This window comes from Anopheles nili, unplaced genomic scaffold, assembly GCF_943737925.1.
Source record: "Anopheles nili unplaced genomic scaffold, idAnoNiliSN_F5_01 scaffold_21, whole genome shotgun sequence".
NCBI lineage: Eukaryota > Metazoa > Arthropoda > Insecta > Diptera > Culicidae > Anopheles > Anopheles nili.
The window spans coordinates 1-18148 of record NW_026525529.1 but is presented as its reverse complement, the minus strand read 5'-3'; positions in this window follow the sequence as shown (position 1 = coordinate 18148).

Sequence of the window (18148 nt, the reverse complement as noted above, 5' to 3'; positions counted from 1 at the left end):
CCAATACTCTAATTAGAAAAGCATGTATGAGAGCTTTTATTTTCAAAATTGTGTGTAAGAATAATCATCTTCATCTAAATTCATCCGTACCGGGCTTTATTGCTATGACCGTATAATTTTGTTGGTGATACAGGCAGAAGGTTCTTTGGTCACCCCCATGTGTTTTGCACATGCTTACATGAATCTTTGCCACACTATGAATAATAAGAAGCATTTCTACCATGTTTCAATCGAATTGGTGGCCATATGTTTTTTTCAATAATTTTTCGGTGTTTGATGAATGGGGAGTGACAACTATTTAGTCCTCGCTTGTAGAACTAAAATTTTGAAACTCATTGTATTAGGTGATAAAATTGGAGTTGATTTCTACGACGTTTGTACTCCGAACAGAATATGCTATGACGAACAGATATACCAAACCGGGAAACTTATACTTCACCACATATTGTATAGAGAGTTTTAAGAAACGCATTCGCAATATTTAGATAAACGAATATTATAGGCTTTTCGACGGGTGGCTGTATGGAAGCCCTCCTTTATTGGACCGGTGTGGCCGAAATATTTGATTCGTCTGCAAAATATAGAAAAGCATGTGGGTTAAATTTCGGTCAGATCTGTGTTTTATATTTTTAGGTGAATAGTATAGATTTTTTTATGGAGGGTTGTATGTGAGCTTCCCTTTCTTTCCCACCGGAGTAGCTGACGTTTCAGATTCTTTAAAAGAAATGAAAAAGATTCATACATCACAAATTTCAGTCTAATCGATGGTTCTTTGTACTTTTTAGTAATTATTAAAGGTTTGTTAGGCGCTCCCCACCCCCTCCTGCATGAGGGGTTGTATGGGAGCTCCCCTTTTTACCTCGCGGAGTGGATAAAGCTTTGAATACTTGGGCCAAATGTCAAAATGAACATGTTTGCCAAATATCAGAAAAACTGGACTTCATTTACAATTTTAAGCGATTATCTCTTTTGGGGGGGGGGGGTTGTATGGGAGCCCCCCTTTGTTCTTCATTGAGGAGTCTGAAATTTCACCAGTATTAGTTTTAAGTAATGAAACATCTATGCACCAAATTTCAGTTGAATCAAGCATCATCTATAATTTCAAATCGGGCATCATTTGCATTTTTAAATGAATAGTCGTGAATTGGGGTTGTATGGGAGCCCCCCTTTTAGGGAGCTCTAAAAAAATAAAAAAATCAAATGCCTAAATCCGAAACCATCATACACCTATGTACCAAGTTTGGTGCAAATCGGTTCAGTGGAAACCCGATTGAAGCGCGCGCATAGGCACATATATATATATACATACAAACATTCATTTTTATTTATAAGACTACCTGATAAACCCGATTTCATTCGGGTCGACGTAGTTTAAGAACTCATAAAGGAGCATTTTTACGTATGCTTGTTTAATTCAATTTTTGATGTGTATATTTTTTTTCATTTAGTTGTATTCATTTTAAATACGTGATTTCTAGCTTGGTCTTTGAATATTTTCTATGTCATTTAATTCACCTTTCGCTGGTGCTCTTGACACATCTTATCCAATTGACTATACCTATACATAAATATCCTGCACTCCCTTTTGAACAAATCTTACCTTTTAACCATCTTAGCTATCAAGGAAAAAAATGTGTATCAAATCCTTTCTTCTCTTGTTGTTTCACAACTACCATTTCTCTTCATAATCTTTGTTTCGTTTGATCAAGCGGTTTTTACAAAAAATTTTCTACCTTATCTGTTGCATCTTTAACGTATTTTGTATGCCGAGAGTTTTCCACTTTCTCTTTCGAAAACCATTTTTTATCCACTATCATTTTTCTTGGATCCGTCATATCAATTTATTTACATAGCAATGAGGAAAAGTAGCTTGTTGTTCCATCCTGAGCATGTATGACGTTCAAAATCTTTCTACTTTTTTATCTCTTATTAATATTTCGTCATTAAGCTGCCTGGAATCAAATTTCCATTTTCCTTTATATTTCATCTATATCGCTGTTCCCTTTCAAAACGCCATTCCGAGTTCGTAATCATTACGGTTTGAAATCCATACTGAAATGTATTACACCAACCACATTTCCAACGCAACTCAACACAATTGAAAATTGAATCTTACTGAATAAGGACATAGCGTTATTAATATCTATACATGGAAATAAATATTTTGAACTTTTAAATTTGAACATGCATGGGAAGAGAATGAGTTGAGCTTCTAAGCGCAGTTTCGTGTCTAAATAAATGGTAGAAGAGAGAAAAGATGCAGGAAACAACTATTCGATGACGTCTTTGCATTTTAGTGAGTTTTTTGTTTTTCTGTAAACGGCAATTCCTTTCCCGTCCATAATGTAAATTTCACTCGTTTCAAAGAATAAACAAAAAGCAAAAAGCTGGGCGATTTTTGAACATGCCAATAAATTAAGGTTGCATCCCCCCATTTCCGCATTGGAGAATATGATACTTGGCTACTTCTTGCATAGATTGTGTTACGGCGTACATGTAAAGTTGTAGTAAGATTATACGATATTTGTTCGGCCATTTTTTTTTCAATATTCCAAATAGGTGTTGTAAGGCCTCGCACAAATTTGTTTAAAACCGCACTTTTTTTAAATTTTGCCTCATGTCATTCAAATCAGACATGATTGGTTTGCTTGACTATATTTTCCAATACTCTAATTAGAAAAGCTTAAATGAGAGCTTTTATTTTCAAAATTGTGTGTAAGAATAATCATCTTCATCTAAATTCATCCGTACCGGGCTTTATTGCTATGACCGTATAATTTTGTTGGTGATACAGGCAGAAGGTTCTTTGGTCACCCCCATGTGTTTTGCACATGCTCACATCAATCTTTGCCACACTATGAATAATAAGAAGCATTTCTACCATGTTTCAATCGAATCGGTGGCCATATGTTTTTTTGAATAATTTTTCGGTGTTTGATGAATGGGCAACTATTTAGTCCTCGCTTGTAGAACTAAAATTTTGAAACTCATTGTGTTAGGTGATAAAATTGGAGTTGATTTCTACGACGTTTGTACTCCGAACAGAATATGTTATGACGAACAGATATACCAAACCGGGAAACTTATACTTCACCACATATTGTATAGAGAGTTTTAAGAAACGCATTCGCAATATTTAGATAAACGAATATTATAGGCTTTTCGACGGGTGGCTGTATGGAAGCCCTCCTTTATTGGACCGGTGTGGGCGAAATATTTGATTCTTCTGCAAAATATAGAAAAGCATGTGTGTTAAATTTCAGCCAGATCTGTGTTTTATATTTTTAGGTGAATAGTATAGATTTTTTTATGGAGGGTTGTATGTGAGCTTCCCTTTCTTTCCCACCGGAGTAGCTGACGTTTCAGATTCTTTAAAAGAAATGAAAAAGATTCATACATCACAAATTTCAGTCTAATCGATGGTTCTTTGTACTTTTTAGTAATTATTAAAGGTTTGTTAGGCGCTCCCCACCCCCTCCTGCATGAGGGGTTGTATGGGAGCTCCCCTTTTTACCTCGCGGAGTGGATGAAGCTTTGAATACTTGGGCCAAATGTCAAAATGAACATGTTTGCCAAATATCAGAAAAACTGGACTTCATTTACAATTTTAAGCGATTATCTCTTTTGGCGGGGGGGGGGTCGGGGTTGTATGGGAGCCCCCCTTTGTTCTTCATTGAGGAATCTGAAATTTCACCAGTATTAGTTTTAAGTAATGAAACATCTATGCACCAAATTTCAGTTAAATCAAGCATCATCTATAATTTTAAGCGGATAATATTCACTTTTTGGTGGGGGGGTTGTATGGGAGCCCCCCTTTGTTGTTCATTGAGGCGGTTGAAATTTTGTCAGTATAAGTTTTAAGTAATGAAACGTCTATGCACCAAATTTCAGTCAAATCGGGCATCATTTGCATTTTTAAATGAATAGTCGTGAATTGGGGTTGTATGGGAGCCCCCCTTTTGGGGGGCTCTAAAAAAATAAAAAAATCAAATGCCTAAATCTGAAACCATCATACACCTATGTACCAAGTTTGGTGCAAATCGGTTCAGTGGAAACCCCATTGAAGCGCGCGCATAGGCACATATATATATATATATATATATATATATATATATATATATATATATATATATATATATATATATATATATATATATATATATATATATATATATATATATATATATATATATATATATATATATATATAAATGAATGTATATATATATATATATATATATATATATATATATATATATATATATATATATATATATATACATTCATTTTTATTTATAAGATCTTGTTTCTGGTTTGCCAGGCATATCGTGGATGTTGTTCTCCAAATTTGAAATCTTCAACATTCGTGCAGCACGAACTTCTTAAGATATAGTCTACTGATAAAGAGATTGTTTGGGTGGTGGCATTGGACGATAGCGGCAACAGTAATGTTACGTTGTATACCAATTGTTCTTCTAAGAAACTGAGAAAAAGCAAATATCCTGTATTGGTCACGACCCTGGCGGCTATGTATGTGAAGCGGTCACACCGCCTCGTATTCATATGAAGCGGTCACACTGCCTCGTATTCATAATTTGAGACGTAAGCATAAGCAGAAGAGTCGTCTATCGATCGCGCGGTCACATCGCCTCGTAGTCATAATTTGAGACGTAAGCATAAGCAGAAGAGTCGTATATCGATCGAGCGATCACCCTGCACCGTAGGTTAAAATTATTATACATTTGTAAGCAAAATCGTTAGCAAGTGTCTCGGGCCAAGTAGGTATCGAGGGAGCCCGAACACATGCCTACGATCAGTTGGTATCGGGAAGCGAACAAATAAACGTCACAAGTGAAGTGAACAAGTGTTTCTATATTGTCACCGCACTCTTCTCGGACAACTCCCTCTTCTCCACCAGGCCTGACTGTCGCTTCTAGCCAGACGCTGCTTCTTCATATGTATTACGTTAAATACAGTTTAGATGACTTCCAATAATGAATTGATGATATAACCTGCTACATATTCAATTATAAAACAACAACTGTTGAATGTTAACATCGATGAAAGCCCCAACGTATTAATGTACTACATGAGGAAAGTATATATCGGTATGGCCAATGGTAATCTGCTGTTATATCAACAAAATAAGTACTTTCAATGGGAAATCAACATCCCTTTGGTGCTTAAATTGAACAGCGACTCTGTCAGCAGCATGACTCGCAACCGCACAAATGTGTATGTGGCAGCTGGTCCAAAATTGTATATAATTCACAGCAAAACGAGCACGCTTCTCCGAACGATTGAGCCCCAAGCAACCTACGCAAGGAAAAATAGTATGATCAAATTGTTGGAGTTTTCTGAGAACGGTATATGGATAGTTTGGAGTGAAACAAAGATAGTCTCGTCGAATCACCCTACATGCTTCAAACATATTCTTGATATCGACATTACGAAACAAATAAGGCACTCCTTATCCGATGATCAGAAAATCATTTACAGCCGTATATATGCCTCAAAAGAAATGACAGGCGATACGATTAGTGCGATGATGATAACACAACACACGTTGTGGATCGGTACTGAACAAGGCATAATTATGACATTGCAGCTACCCCAGTACTCAAACGTTCCAGTTATGACCAATAACTGCAGATGTTTTAGCTAAGTTAGAAGGTCGCTTTTCTATGTTTGTGATTAGCGGCGGATTAGGCTATGTTAACATGGCCACCAGAGACACAGATGTTTCCTGTCTATATCACAATTGTCTTAATTTAACGAGCTAAGCATGTTCTTCGACTTCAGTGAAAATACTGCCATCTTTAGAGATATTCTCCGTTTTGCGTACCGAATTTTGACATTATCTCTATTAACACAGTTAACTGTTTTTTTTTCAGCAGGACGGCATTCAACTGCAATGCAGGAGGAGAAGAACCAGTTTAGCACGGTTTCGTGAGCCCATGCTCTCTTTGGTCTATATCGTGCAATTCAAAATATATTCCAGTCGTTGACTTCACTTCTTTCTCCATTTCAATTTAGGCCTATTCTTAATATCGAACCCTGGAAAAAGTCAACTACTTCAATCTCCTTTAGATGCTTCTGAGCGTCTATTTATATCGATGCGCGGAGTAGCAATTATAGGAACCTTCGTGGTTGATGAAATTGAAAAACTTTTACGATACCAGTGATAACGTGCGGGCCTGTCCGACTATGCCCTTTGGCAATGGAGGATAAGGAAAGGTCACATTGAGCGTTTACCTTTTAAGTGCTTAGTTCCAACCCGAGATAGGTTTTATTCGCCGATTCCATGGCCATGGGATGCGGTGTTTTCAGCTGAGCTTAACGAAGTTCGTGCGAAAATCCGCGATATATTCCACCAAGGCGTTCGGGTGAGTTTAACCATATGAGCCTGCGCAAATGAAGTTGGTGCTTTAAATTTACTTATTATTTTCAGATAATCACAGCTGTATGGATTCAATTCATTCAACGGAAGATCCAAAATCAACGAACGACACGAACGGGATCGTGAAATGGATCGAAAGAATCTAAATAAGATAAGTTTATATTCCGTGCTTACTGTAAAGTGAAACCATCAAATAATTGATATTGTTTCTTTTCGTGTGTACTTTGTAGATCCTGCAATCGAAGGAGCGAGGAATAAACGCAGGAGCCACTTCCATACGCGTTATTCCGTGAAAAAGCTGAAATGCCGGTGATCCGAACCTCAACAAGGAAGGAAGAAGAACGCGAAGAAGAAGAGTGCGGTAAGTGTGGTGAATAATATTACTAGCGCAGTTTTAACTAACGCAATTTGTTTTATAATTACAGATCATGGCTTTACCGGTGGGTGAGACGTTTTAAAATCATGTAAGATATATGTTAATATAAATAAAATAAGTTTATTCGTAAAAAATGGGTCTATTATTTTCATATATGCTGAGATATCACAACACTACAAGCAAAATTTGGGATGTATCGTTCGTCTCGACGTTTCATGAGCTTGTCACCTCTTTGCTCCATACAAATTTCCAATCCGTAGCGTTGTGCATGGGTGTGTTTGCTATCGTCGTGAGCATCGCGCGTACCGCTCAACACCCCGCTCCACATAGCTCCCACAAACTAGCTCATTTTTCTTGTCACTCGTATCGGCCGGGGTCGTCACGAGTTTTCGTTCCGTTCTGTCTGTACCAAAACTATCACCGCACTCGTCTTGAGCTTCAAACCCGTACTGAGCGGCCCTAAGGAAGCTCAATCACTCAATGTTATTATCAGAACGGAATGCCCGTGGAACAACGACTAGAAGTTTGTAGCGATCGCTTATATTTAGCGAATTTCAATTAGGGGTTTCCCATTCTTAATAAATTAATAATTTCAAAATAAATTTAAGCCTTTCCGAAGCCTCAACAAAATGGTTCAGCCACTTAAGCAAATCACACAGTAGAAGAAAACCGGAGGGAAAACCGTATGGGACAATTTATTTTATCAATTTTGTAATCGTCGCGAAATTGTCTAAATTACGTTTACGATAGCTTTTCCTATAGGAGAGATGCATTCATAAGATGCCATGCATGCGAAATTCATTGACTTCAATTTAAAGCATAGACCGGCAATTGTTTCTACGATTGGTTTGCAAAGCACATTTTCATAACAATTCAGGTGCTTGTTTATATTAACAAAATATGGTATTGAATTTACTCATAACCGAGGGTAGGCTTTCTGGCAAAAGGTACAGCAATTCGTACATTTAGCCAATCGCTTCGATCAGAAAGCTATTGGATTGGTTTTACCCTTAGCGAAGGAATTCTGTTTATGATAAACACCGAAGAAGCAAATCCAGTACAATTGAAAGTATGCGGAATGATAAGGAATGAATGATTGGTTGACGATGGGAATCACGATATCGGGGGATCGATGGATATTACCAACGTATTTATTACCGATCGATATATTACCTACCGAGCTCCATCACCTAAACATGGGAAACGGAAGTCCTTCCCTGCAAACCAGCCAGATATGGATAACGCTTTTGTAAGGTTGAGTTAAAGTCCGTTATTATGTTCAATGTTTTTTTCTACTTTCATATAAATAATATCGACTGTTGAAAGATTAGTTTTTAATATTGTCAAAGACGTATGATTTTGACTGAAATATTTACGCTCATATCTCTTGATGGTTCCTACTCATTTGCTCAAAAGAAATAATTTAGTCTGTAAGAAGTTTAATCCAAGCACACTTAGCGCCAAATACCCTAATCATTTTTTTTTAAATCCACTAAAAATATCTGTCTTTTTGATTGTGATTTGCCGACCATGAACGTGAAATTATGGTGCAGATCAGAAACAAACTTACGAGACGGGATTTTGCTAGGCAAATTCAAGTCAGTTTCACGTTATGGGTAATATGGGGTTCTCAGCGATCTCAAAATATATTTTAATCGGCGTCATAATTTGGCCTTAAAAGAAAGAAAGTCAACCGTTAGCAACGGGGCACATAATATGAGACTCGACGGCTGAATCGGTAAATTTTCGACGCTCAATCATTTCAAGACAAAACTTCATCTCATCAGTTCCAACTTCTCCCCTCTCTAATTCGACCCGAAATAATTCAAATTTGCAAAGAAAAGGAAGAGAGGCAGAAAAAGCAAGGCAGCCAAGCACAACAAAGACCCTAAACAGAACGAATAAGAGCATAGGGGGGAGAATCGTTTCGACACTTAGAACACTCAGAGCTAATGTTCCACTCCGACATGCACTCGCGGCCACACGGTCAAGAAGAGCTTGAAGCGAAAATAACGAGAGCAAGAGCGTACGGGCGGGCCTGAGCTTCCTTCCACATGGATTTTTTTTTATTTCATGATCACTCAATTTTACGCGAGCGCCATTGATTTGCAACACATGCTAGGCAACATCCTCATGAAACGTCGACTTTTTACTGCATCTCGACGTCGACGCGACGGTCGAGGCGACGATACGAAACGTCGGCTCGACGGTCGAGCCGACGATATTTAACGTCGCCACAGCCCTAAATGCTAGTCGTGAAACGGCTTGTAAATACAAAACAAAATGTCACAAGGGTGCTGCGCAACACATCAATGTATCTCCCGTTAAGGGTGCAAAATTACTTCCGTCGGGAGATTAATTGGGCAGCCCGTTTATCTCCCGATAAGGCGCAACTTGGCCCGATTTTGCTACCGGGGATTAAGAACGGTCCAATCACTTATGTTAGATTCGGAAAATATTCCGATAATTTTGGAAAGACTGGAAGAAAATTATGGCGTTCCAGAACTGGTCTATGAGGAGTTATTAAAAGATCTCCAGAAAATCAAAAAGGAATCAAAAACGTTGTAATTGAAATGGCTGAATGCTTAGAAAATTTAGTTATCAACGTAACGATTTTGAATCAACCAGATTATCTGCGTGACCATAGGCTTGTTGAAGAACTAGTAAGGAATTTGCCTTACAACTTAAGAGTTAAACGAATTGAGTATGTTTTGAACGCCCCTGAACGCTTGAAAGTTCAAACGATTTAAGCAGATGGATGAAACCATATGCGAAAACATATATGGCGTTAACGGAAGAAACTCAACATAAAGCCAGCGTTAATATACATAATCATCAGCTAAGAAAGAAGGTTGATTGCCAGATATGTAAAGGAAATCATAGGTTTGCAAGTTGTTTCATATTTAAGAAACAAAAGCCGTTCGAAAGATCGCAAACGGCAAGAAAGCATAATATATGTTTTGGTTGCCTTGACTCTACAGTCCATACCAAGATTAACTGTCCTAAGTCAGAAGCTTGCGGGATTGATGGATGTGTTAGCAAGCATCACAAAATGCTACACTCCAAAAGCTACAGACCTTACAGAGCAAATAACCACGAGGACGTAGAACAGGTTGTTAATAAACATGAAATAGAAGAAAATAAATCAAACATGTTTTTCCAAGTTCTGCCAGTAACTTTAATAAATAGAGGTCAAAAGGTAAAAACTTATGCATTCTTGGATACAGGATCATCGGTCACATTACTAGAAAGTGAAATCGCAAAACAATTGAATTTGACGGGAAAAAATGTGCCGCTTCACCTATCTTGAACCCAAGAATTTTCATCCCATCAGGAGGGAAGCCAACAAGTGCAATTGGCTATTCGAGGCCAAGGGAAGAAAACTTACAAACTTAAAAATGTAAGGACGGTTAAAGTTTAAAACTACCTTTTCAGTCATTAGACTACGAAGGCCTATCCAGGCAATACCCTCACCTAAAGGGTTTACCTCTGAAAGGGTTCAATAAGACTCGTCCTACCATATTAATCGGGTTAAATCACAACCAGTTATTAATGGGTCTTGAAAATAGAAATGGTAAACCAGATGAACCCATTGCAATGAGGACTAAGCTAGGATGGTTAATTTTTGGAAAGCTTACATCAAATGTGGGAAACGATTACTCCATGGTTACCGAAGAAAGAGATGACTCTCTGCGCAGTTTGATGACTAAATATTTTGCAATTGAAGATTTTGGTGTCAAACCAATCATGGCATTGCCAAGTTCTTCAGCAGACGAAAGGGCAAAAAGGATTTTGAAAGAAACGCTTCTATACAAAAATGGTAGATACGAAGTCGGATTGTTATGGAAGAACAATGATTATGAATTTCCATCAAGTATGAAAAACGCTTTATCCAGACTATCGAGTTTGGAAAATAAATTGCAAAAAGATCCTGCCATGAAAGATTGGGTTATGGAAACCATACAACAGTATGTTAAAAAGGGATATGCTAGAAAGCTAGAGCCCGTTGATATGATTACAGAACCAAAGCGAGTTTATTATTTACCTCATTTCATAATAGTAAATAAAAACAAGGAACCACCAAAACCCCGATTAGTTTTTGACGCTGCTGCCAAAGTAAAGGGGCAGTCCTTTACGCTATATGTGGAGACATAAAGGAAATGTTTCATCAAGTAAACATTAGGAAGGAGGATCAAAACGCTCAACGATTTCTATGGAGAGACTGCGACCAAAATCGTTTTCCAGACATATACGTTATGCAGGTAATGACATTCGGTTCCACATGTTCACCCTCATGTGCTCAAGCGGCAAAAAATGATAATGCGGAGCGTTTAAAACACAAATATCCACTTGCATTGTCACCGATAAAGGATCAACATTACGTTGATGACTATGAGGATAGCTTCAATTCAATAGAAGACGCAAAACGCACAGTGGAACAAATGATTAATGCACACCAAAAAGGAGGTTTTTACATTACGAAGTTTTGTAGCAATAGCAAAGAATTGTTGAAATCGATACCCAAGGATAGAGTAGAAACGGATAACATAAAGGTCCTCGAAAACAAGGATGATGGGTCATCTAAGATACTGGGTGTGTATTGGAATATGAACAACGATAATATTGGGTTTCAAGTGAAAACAGAAAGACTTCCGGAGGAAGTAATCCGCAACGTTCGTCCACCTACTAAACGCGAAGTATTGTCCTTTGTAATGAGCGTGTTTGATCCGTTAGGGCTAATCTCGAAAGTTACAATTCACGGGAAAATATTGATGCAGGAATTACATAAGGAAACAAGCGAATGGGATATTCCAATATCGACAAAATTACAGGGCATGTGGGATTCATGGCTCAAAAAGGTTAGAACCACCGGTAATCTCAAAATTCCTAGATGGATACTTGGGGATTGCGGGTCAGAAATCGAATTACACACCTTTGTCGATGCTTCGGAACAAGCCTTTGCAGCAGTAATTTACACAATAAATATAATGGATGGAATAAAACATGTGAGACTCCTTACCGCAAAGTCGAGAGTAGCTCCGATAAAATCGTTATCAATTCCGCGTTTAGAATTGCAAGCAGCGCTCCTAGGTGTTAGACTGTCAGATACAGTCAAAAAAGAAACACGCTTGAAGATTACAAAATGTTTATTTTGGTCAGACTCCAAAACGGTACTCGCATGGATTAACTCTGAGCATCGGAAGTACAAGCAATTTGTCGCTCATCGAATCGGAGAAATTCTGGATAGTACAACAACAGACCAATGGAAATGGGTTCCGTCAGTGCAAAACCCGGCTGACGAAGGTACGAAATCAGTAAATAATATACCTTCGATATGGTTAACGGGCCCAGAGTTTCTGAAATCATCAGAGGATGATTGGCCTCAACAAGAAATCAAAGAAACAGAAGAAGAGGCTAGATTCATTAACGTACATGAGGTGCAAGACGATTACGTGCGAGAAAATACGTTTTCCAGCTGGTGGAAATTGATTTTTCGAATGTGCATGATTATCAAAATAATTCAATTTGGATTACATAAATCTACTTTCAGGAAAGCATTCTCGATGGAAGATCGCATTAGAGCTGAAAATATTATTTACAGGAAGGCGCAAAAGGAGGCTTTCCCAGACGAGATAGAAGATTTAAAGCTCAATAAGGAGCTAACAACAATTGGGCCGCTGTCGAAATTAATACCGATGCTAGATAAATGGGGGGTTTTGCGTTTCCGTAGTCGATTAGAGCACGCAAAAAATATTCGACATGCAGCAAGAACACCAATGATTCTTCCAAGGTATCACCATATCACTCAGCTCGTAGTAAAATGGTATCACGAAATGTTTAATCATCAAGCGGATAAGGCGGTCCTGGCAGCACTACAACAAAAATATTTTATTGTTGGACTTAACTCGGTTTAAAGGTAATCAACCTCAACATGTGGGTACTAACACTAATTATAGTATCGTTTCTCATCGTTAACGTATTCGGAAGCGAAATGAAGGGATTGATTGCTTACGATTGCGCTCACAATGACATCAACATTACAAGCTACTCACTCATGGATGTAGCGTCTTGTATCCCTCCAACAAAAAATCTAACGACCACCGAAAAACGCATCCAAGTGCTGCAGAGAAGCCCTAAAACAATTGTACGCGTGCACCAATGTAAGGTGATCATTAAACGATCTATTAAATACTGTGGAGCACTTTCTCATACAGCCGACTACGAGAATGGGTATGCATACATCGTTAAAGACTTCAAATTGGATGAATGCAGATTGGCTCAATTCACTGGAAGCATCACCTTGACAGATAACACAAAAATTGTCGAATTACAGAGAAACAGCACCACAAGAGGGAAAGCTCTTGTAGCTGGCAGTTTAAAAGAAACAACTTGTAAAGCAGGAGTTTATAAAACATCAAGCCATACCTGGGAAGACGCACTGGTTTACTACGAATATGAAATCAGTATATATTACTACACTGCAGTAGCTGATTTAGAAAACGACCTGGTAAATTTGAGAAGTGGAATTATATGCACATATACAACTGGTTGGTGTCTCGATACGGAATTCGGCTATATAAACTGGGAGGTAAATTTAAAACGGCTTTGTGAAGAAATGGAGTTTGAAACCATCTATGAAGGAACCGTCAACAAAACTTTCAACAACAACGAAAAAGAGACTAGATCAAATGCGGTATACACATTGCTCTCAGACACATATGTTTTCCATCAGAGCACGAGATAAAACACAAATATGTGGATTCGATGCATATGTAACAGATCATTCTAGAATTTTTGTATTAGAAGAAAACGGATATAGGTCACCATTCAAACGTAAGGCCAGCGTCGGTACGAACCTAGATCTTTTTACCTATTTCAATTCCAAGATAACACTCGTCGAAAACTATCTTGGTCAGCAGCTAACGGAAGTATACACCACAGTTATGACTGAAATGTGTAAGATTGACAAGGCGCTTTTAGAAACAAAGCTTACACTAGCTCGCGTCAATCCGACCGAGTTCGTTACAAATATAGTTAAAAGACCCGGATATACCGCTGTAGCATGCCTGCTAAACACCCTACTCTAATGAAGACTGTTACACTACTGAAGCACATTAAGCTTGAACCACTTTGCGAACACACCGGGTCCCACATTCAAGCAAAGAATGCAAAAATAGATGATCAATGCAATCAAATGTAAAGCGACACCATGTATCCGCAAAATCCAAAGTAGCCACCCAAACCAGACAGCCAAATAAGCATTTATTTACTAAAGTAGCCACCCAAACCAAACAGCCAAATAAGCATTTATTTGCGCAAAAAGCAAAGGTAGGTCACTGCACCCGTCACGGAACCATCGAACCAAAACTTTTATATTATTTTTGATACAGAGTTGACTAAGCAAAAATATAAGCTGGATATATCAAAACATCTAACCAACAACACAAAACATTTGTATTGAGCAAATCGGATATAGCAAACTGTAATTGAGTATAAATAAAGAGAAATCTAAAGAGTGGACAGGAACACAGTCCGCCAAGCAAACCAAACGCTTCGTGTTTCTATTCAAGAGCTTTGAGTGTCCCCCTACCCAAGGTAAGGCCTCAAAGTCTCCAACATTCCAGTATGGGAAAACTCTTCTAGATTTCCAACGATCGCCTGGACGATCATATCCGTGAAAGCTCCATCGATTTTTAATATTACACCGCCGTTGTGGCTGCAGAAGTCCTGTACATCCTCGAATGTAAACCCGTGTATGTATCTTACGAAAGTAAGCCAGATTGCTTTCAAGAAATTCCGGTCAGATACAACAATCGCTCGATGTTTATGGCGCCGGTTACACGAATTCTTCAATTACGAGGCAATAAAATCGATTGCACGCCATTGTTACCGGCGAAATTTACAATTGGAGGAAGGTGGTATACCATTGATCAACGACTACGAGAGACCACAGCACCAAAACAACTCGCAACCGACGTATTAACGAGTTGGTCATTTACACCATTGCCGAGTCTCATGGAGAGTGGTGTGTACGATGCTGATAGTTTGGAGAAAATGAAGAATATGGTATACGAACAAGGAGACAAAAGGGTTCCATCAACGGTGGTGCACAAAATTTTGACCGGACATTCACCTAATCTTCAAGGCTTCTCCTTAGACGCTCTAGTTACAGAAAGAATAATCGACAACGCCTTCATCAAGTACTGGAATAATTTGGTCTCTTGGTCCACCTGGCTAGGAAACGCAACATCAACAGCGTTAGGAATATATCTCGTCACGAGAGCAGTGAAATTCGTCATTGACACTCTAATACACGGGAAAATTCTATACGACATCTACGGTCTAGGATGGCAACTAGTAGCATCATGTTGGGATTCTCTTACCAATTTACTTTCGCATCGAAGCCAAATGAAGCGACCCAAGATGCAAGATGAGACCAAAGCGGAAGAAATTATCCACCAGGCAGCCGATGGAGTGATGCGTATTAGAGTCGGGCAGTGCATATATCCCAAACTTAGCAGTCGGAATGATGTTTAACTTAAGCCACATTAACATTAGTTTAAGGAATATGTTCATTTATAAGGTAAAACTAGTAGTTTTACGATGGGTGGAATGTTGAGAACGCGTCTCGTTTTGAATTGTGGTTTTAGGACCAACGGAAAAAGATTGTAAACCAAAAGGACGAACATGTATGATCAGGAATTTCCGACACAGCAATAAAGATAAGGTAGAACAACTATACGAATGCGGAAAGAGGTCCTAAGTCAACAAGGACGAACATGTAGGATCAGGAATTTCCGACGGCTCTCGATAATGGTATCTCGAGCCACGACGTAGCAATGATAACGTTCGTTAATATATAAGCATAATTTTCTGTCAAAATAAAGCACTCACGTATCAACTTCAAAAAGGAATAGACGAATAGAATCATTCCCTTGCCTTGCACTTAATCTTCGCGAGAGATTTAAGAATCGGCGCTCCTTCGCACGACCGATTCGTACGGCGGGATAAAACCCGGTTTTGCTACCCCGTAGCGTAACAGTATTATTTTTTTGGTGATACAAACCAGAGGTTCTTTGGAAACCTCCATGCGTTTCCAAATGTTCAATAAGCTTCAAAATGTACGTATCCGTTCATTTTGCCGATACTTGTTCTATTGACACTTTAATTTCATATTCCCTTTCTTTCATCGATCAAGCTCTACGCAGGAGATTAATAGAAGCATAATTTTGGAAGGCAACTTCATTAGGTAGAAGACATATTTAAGCTGCACTATTTTTCCCGGGGATTACTGGAGATCTGTTTCAAGGATTTTTTTTTTGTGTATTTTTATAGAGACTTTGAGCCTGTTTCAAGGATTGGACTCCCGATAAGCCCGTAGAGGGTTTTATATGGGGATTTGTTGCACAGAAGATGGTTCTAGATGTGTACAGCACATTTACGTACAATTATCAACACTCCATGCTAATATTCACAGATCAAATGGCGTCTAATCAATATTTCAAGTGGTTTATTACCACTAAACTTCAGCTATTTAGCAAAAATCATACTTTTGGAGCATATTACATTCAACCGGGTCAAAGATTGCCACAATGGATAATGATAATGGAAATTAAGAAACTGACCAAGTTAAATGAGATTGTGCAAGAGGTCGAATCATCGAATAATCTCCTAAAAACAGCCAGTAAGGAACGGCAGCTGATCCTGATGTCAGATCGACTAATTTGTGCAAAAAAGGATGAGAAAAATCAATTGCGACAATCGGACGAATACCATCCGATACTATTGGTCAAGTGGATGATACCTCTCGAACATGTCGAATTAGTAACTAATACGTCGGAAAATATGGATTGCAAGAAGATTTTTAAAATGGCAGCTGATTATGAAACATTGAAACAAATGGATACTCTTACTTGTATATTGAACAACGAGTAAAATTCTTTCACTGCGGAAACCATCAATAGAATAATGCTTGATATCCGTTCCACTAAAATGGTAAGCTTAAATTGTTTCTTTTGAATAAAACTATCATCACATTGTTGATCGATTGGTTTGCAACTGTCCTGTATGTTTGTTTTTTAGCAAGACCTAAGCAACGAACGAAGCTTAAGTTTCACCATACTGCGCAAAGGCTATAGCGTATGGTACACATTTCAAGTTCAAGATGCGAAGATGAAAGTGCGTTGGCTGCACATAATTAATCTTGCAAAATTGAAAATAAATTTCTCCAATTCTCCGGGATTGTGGAAAAGTATGAAGGGATTAAATCAGTCATGTTTCGTTAGGCCAATGTTTACAGAAAATAATGTCATAAAGTTGACGGTAAGTAATATTATAGAATAGCGTAAGAATTTCGTTGAAGATATTATCGAAGGAAACTTTAGTTGAAAGGTAAATTTATTGATTATTTATTCTGTATCTTGTTTCTGATTTGCCAGGCACATCGTGGATGTTGTTGTTCTCCAAATTTGAAATCTTCAACATTCGTGCAGCAGAAACTTCTTAAGATACGGTCTACTGATAAAGAGAATGTTTGGGTGGTGGCATTGGACGATAGTGGCAACAGTAATGTTACGTTGTATACCAATTGTTCTTCTAAGAAACTGAGAAAAAGCAAATATCCTGTATTGGTCACGAACCTGACGGCTATGTATGTTTTACGTTAAATACAGTTTGGATGACTTCCAATAATGAGTTGATGATATATCCTGCTACATATTCAATTATAAAACAACAACTGTTGAATGTTAACATCGATGAAAGCCCCAACGTATTAATGTACTACATGAGGAAAGTATATATCGGTATGGCCAATGGTAATCTGCTGTTATATCAACAAAATAAGTACTTTCAATGGGAAATCAACATCCCTTTGGTGCTTAAATTGAACAGCGACTCTGTCAGCAGCATGACTCGCAACCGCACAAATGTGTATGTGGCAGCTGGTCCAAAATTGTATATAATTCACAGCAAAACGAGCACGCTTCTCCGAACGATTGAGCCCCAAGCAACCTATGCAAGGAAAAATAGTATGATCAAATTGTTGGAGTTTTCTGAGAACGGTATATGGATAGTTTGGTGTGAAACAAAGATAGTCTCGTTGAATCACCCTACATGCTTCAAACATATTCTTGATATCGCCATTACGAAACAAATAAGGCACTCCTTATCCGATGATCAGAAAATCATTTACAGCCGTATATATGCCTCAAAAGAAATGACAGGCGATACGATTAGTGCGATGATGATAGCACAACACACGTTGTGGATCGGTACTGAACAAGGCATAATTATGACATTGCAGCTACCCCTGTTTCGTCTGAGATCGCACTGTTTCGTCTGAGTCGCACACGTTAGCTGCTGTTCTGTCA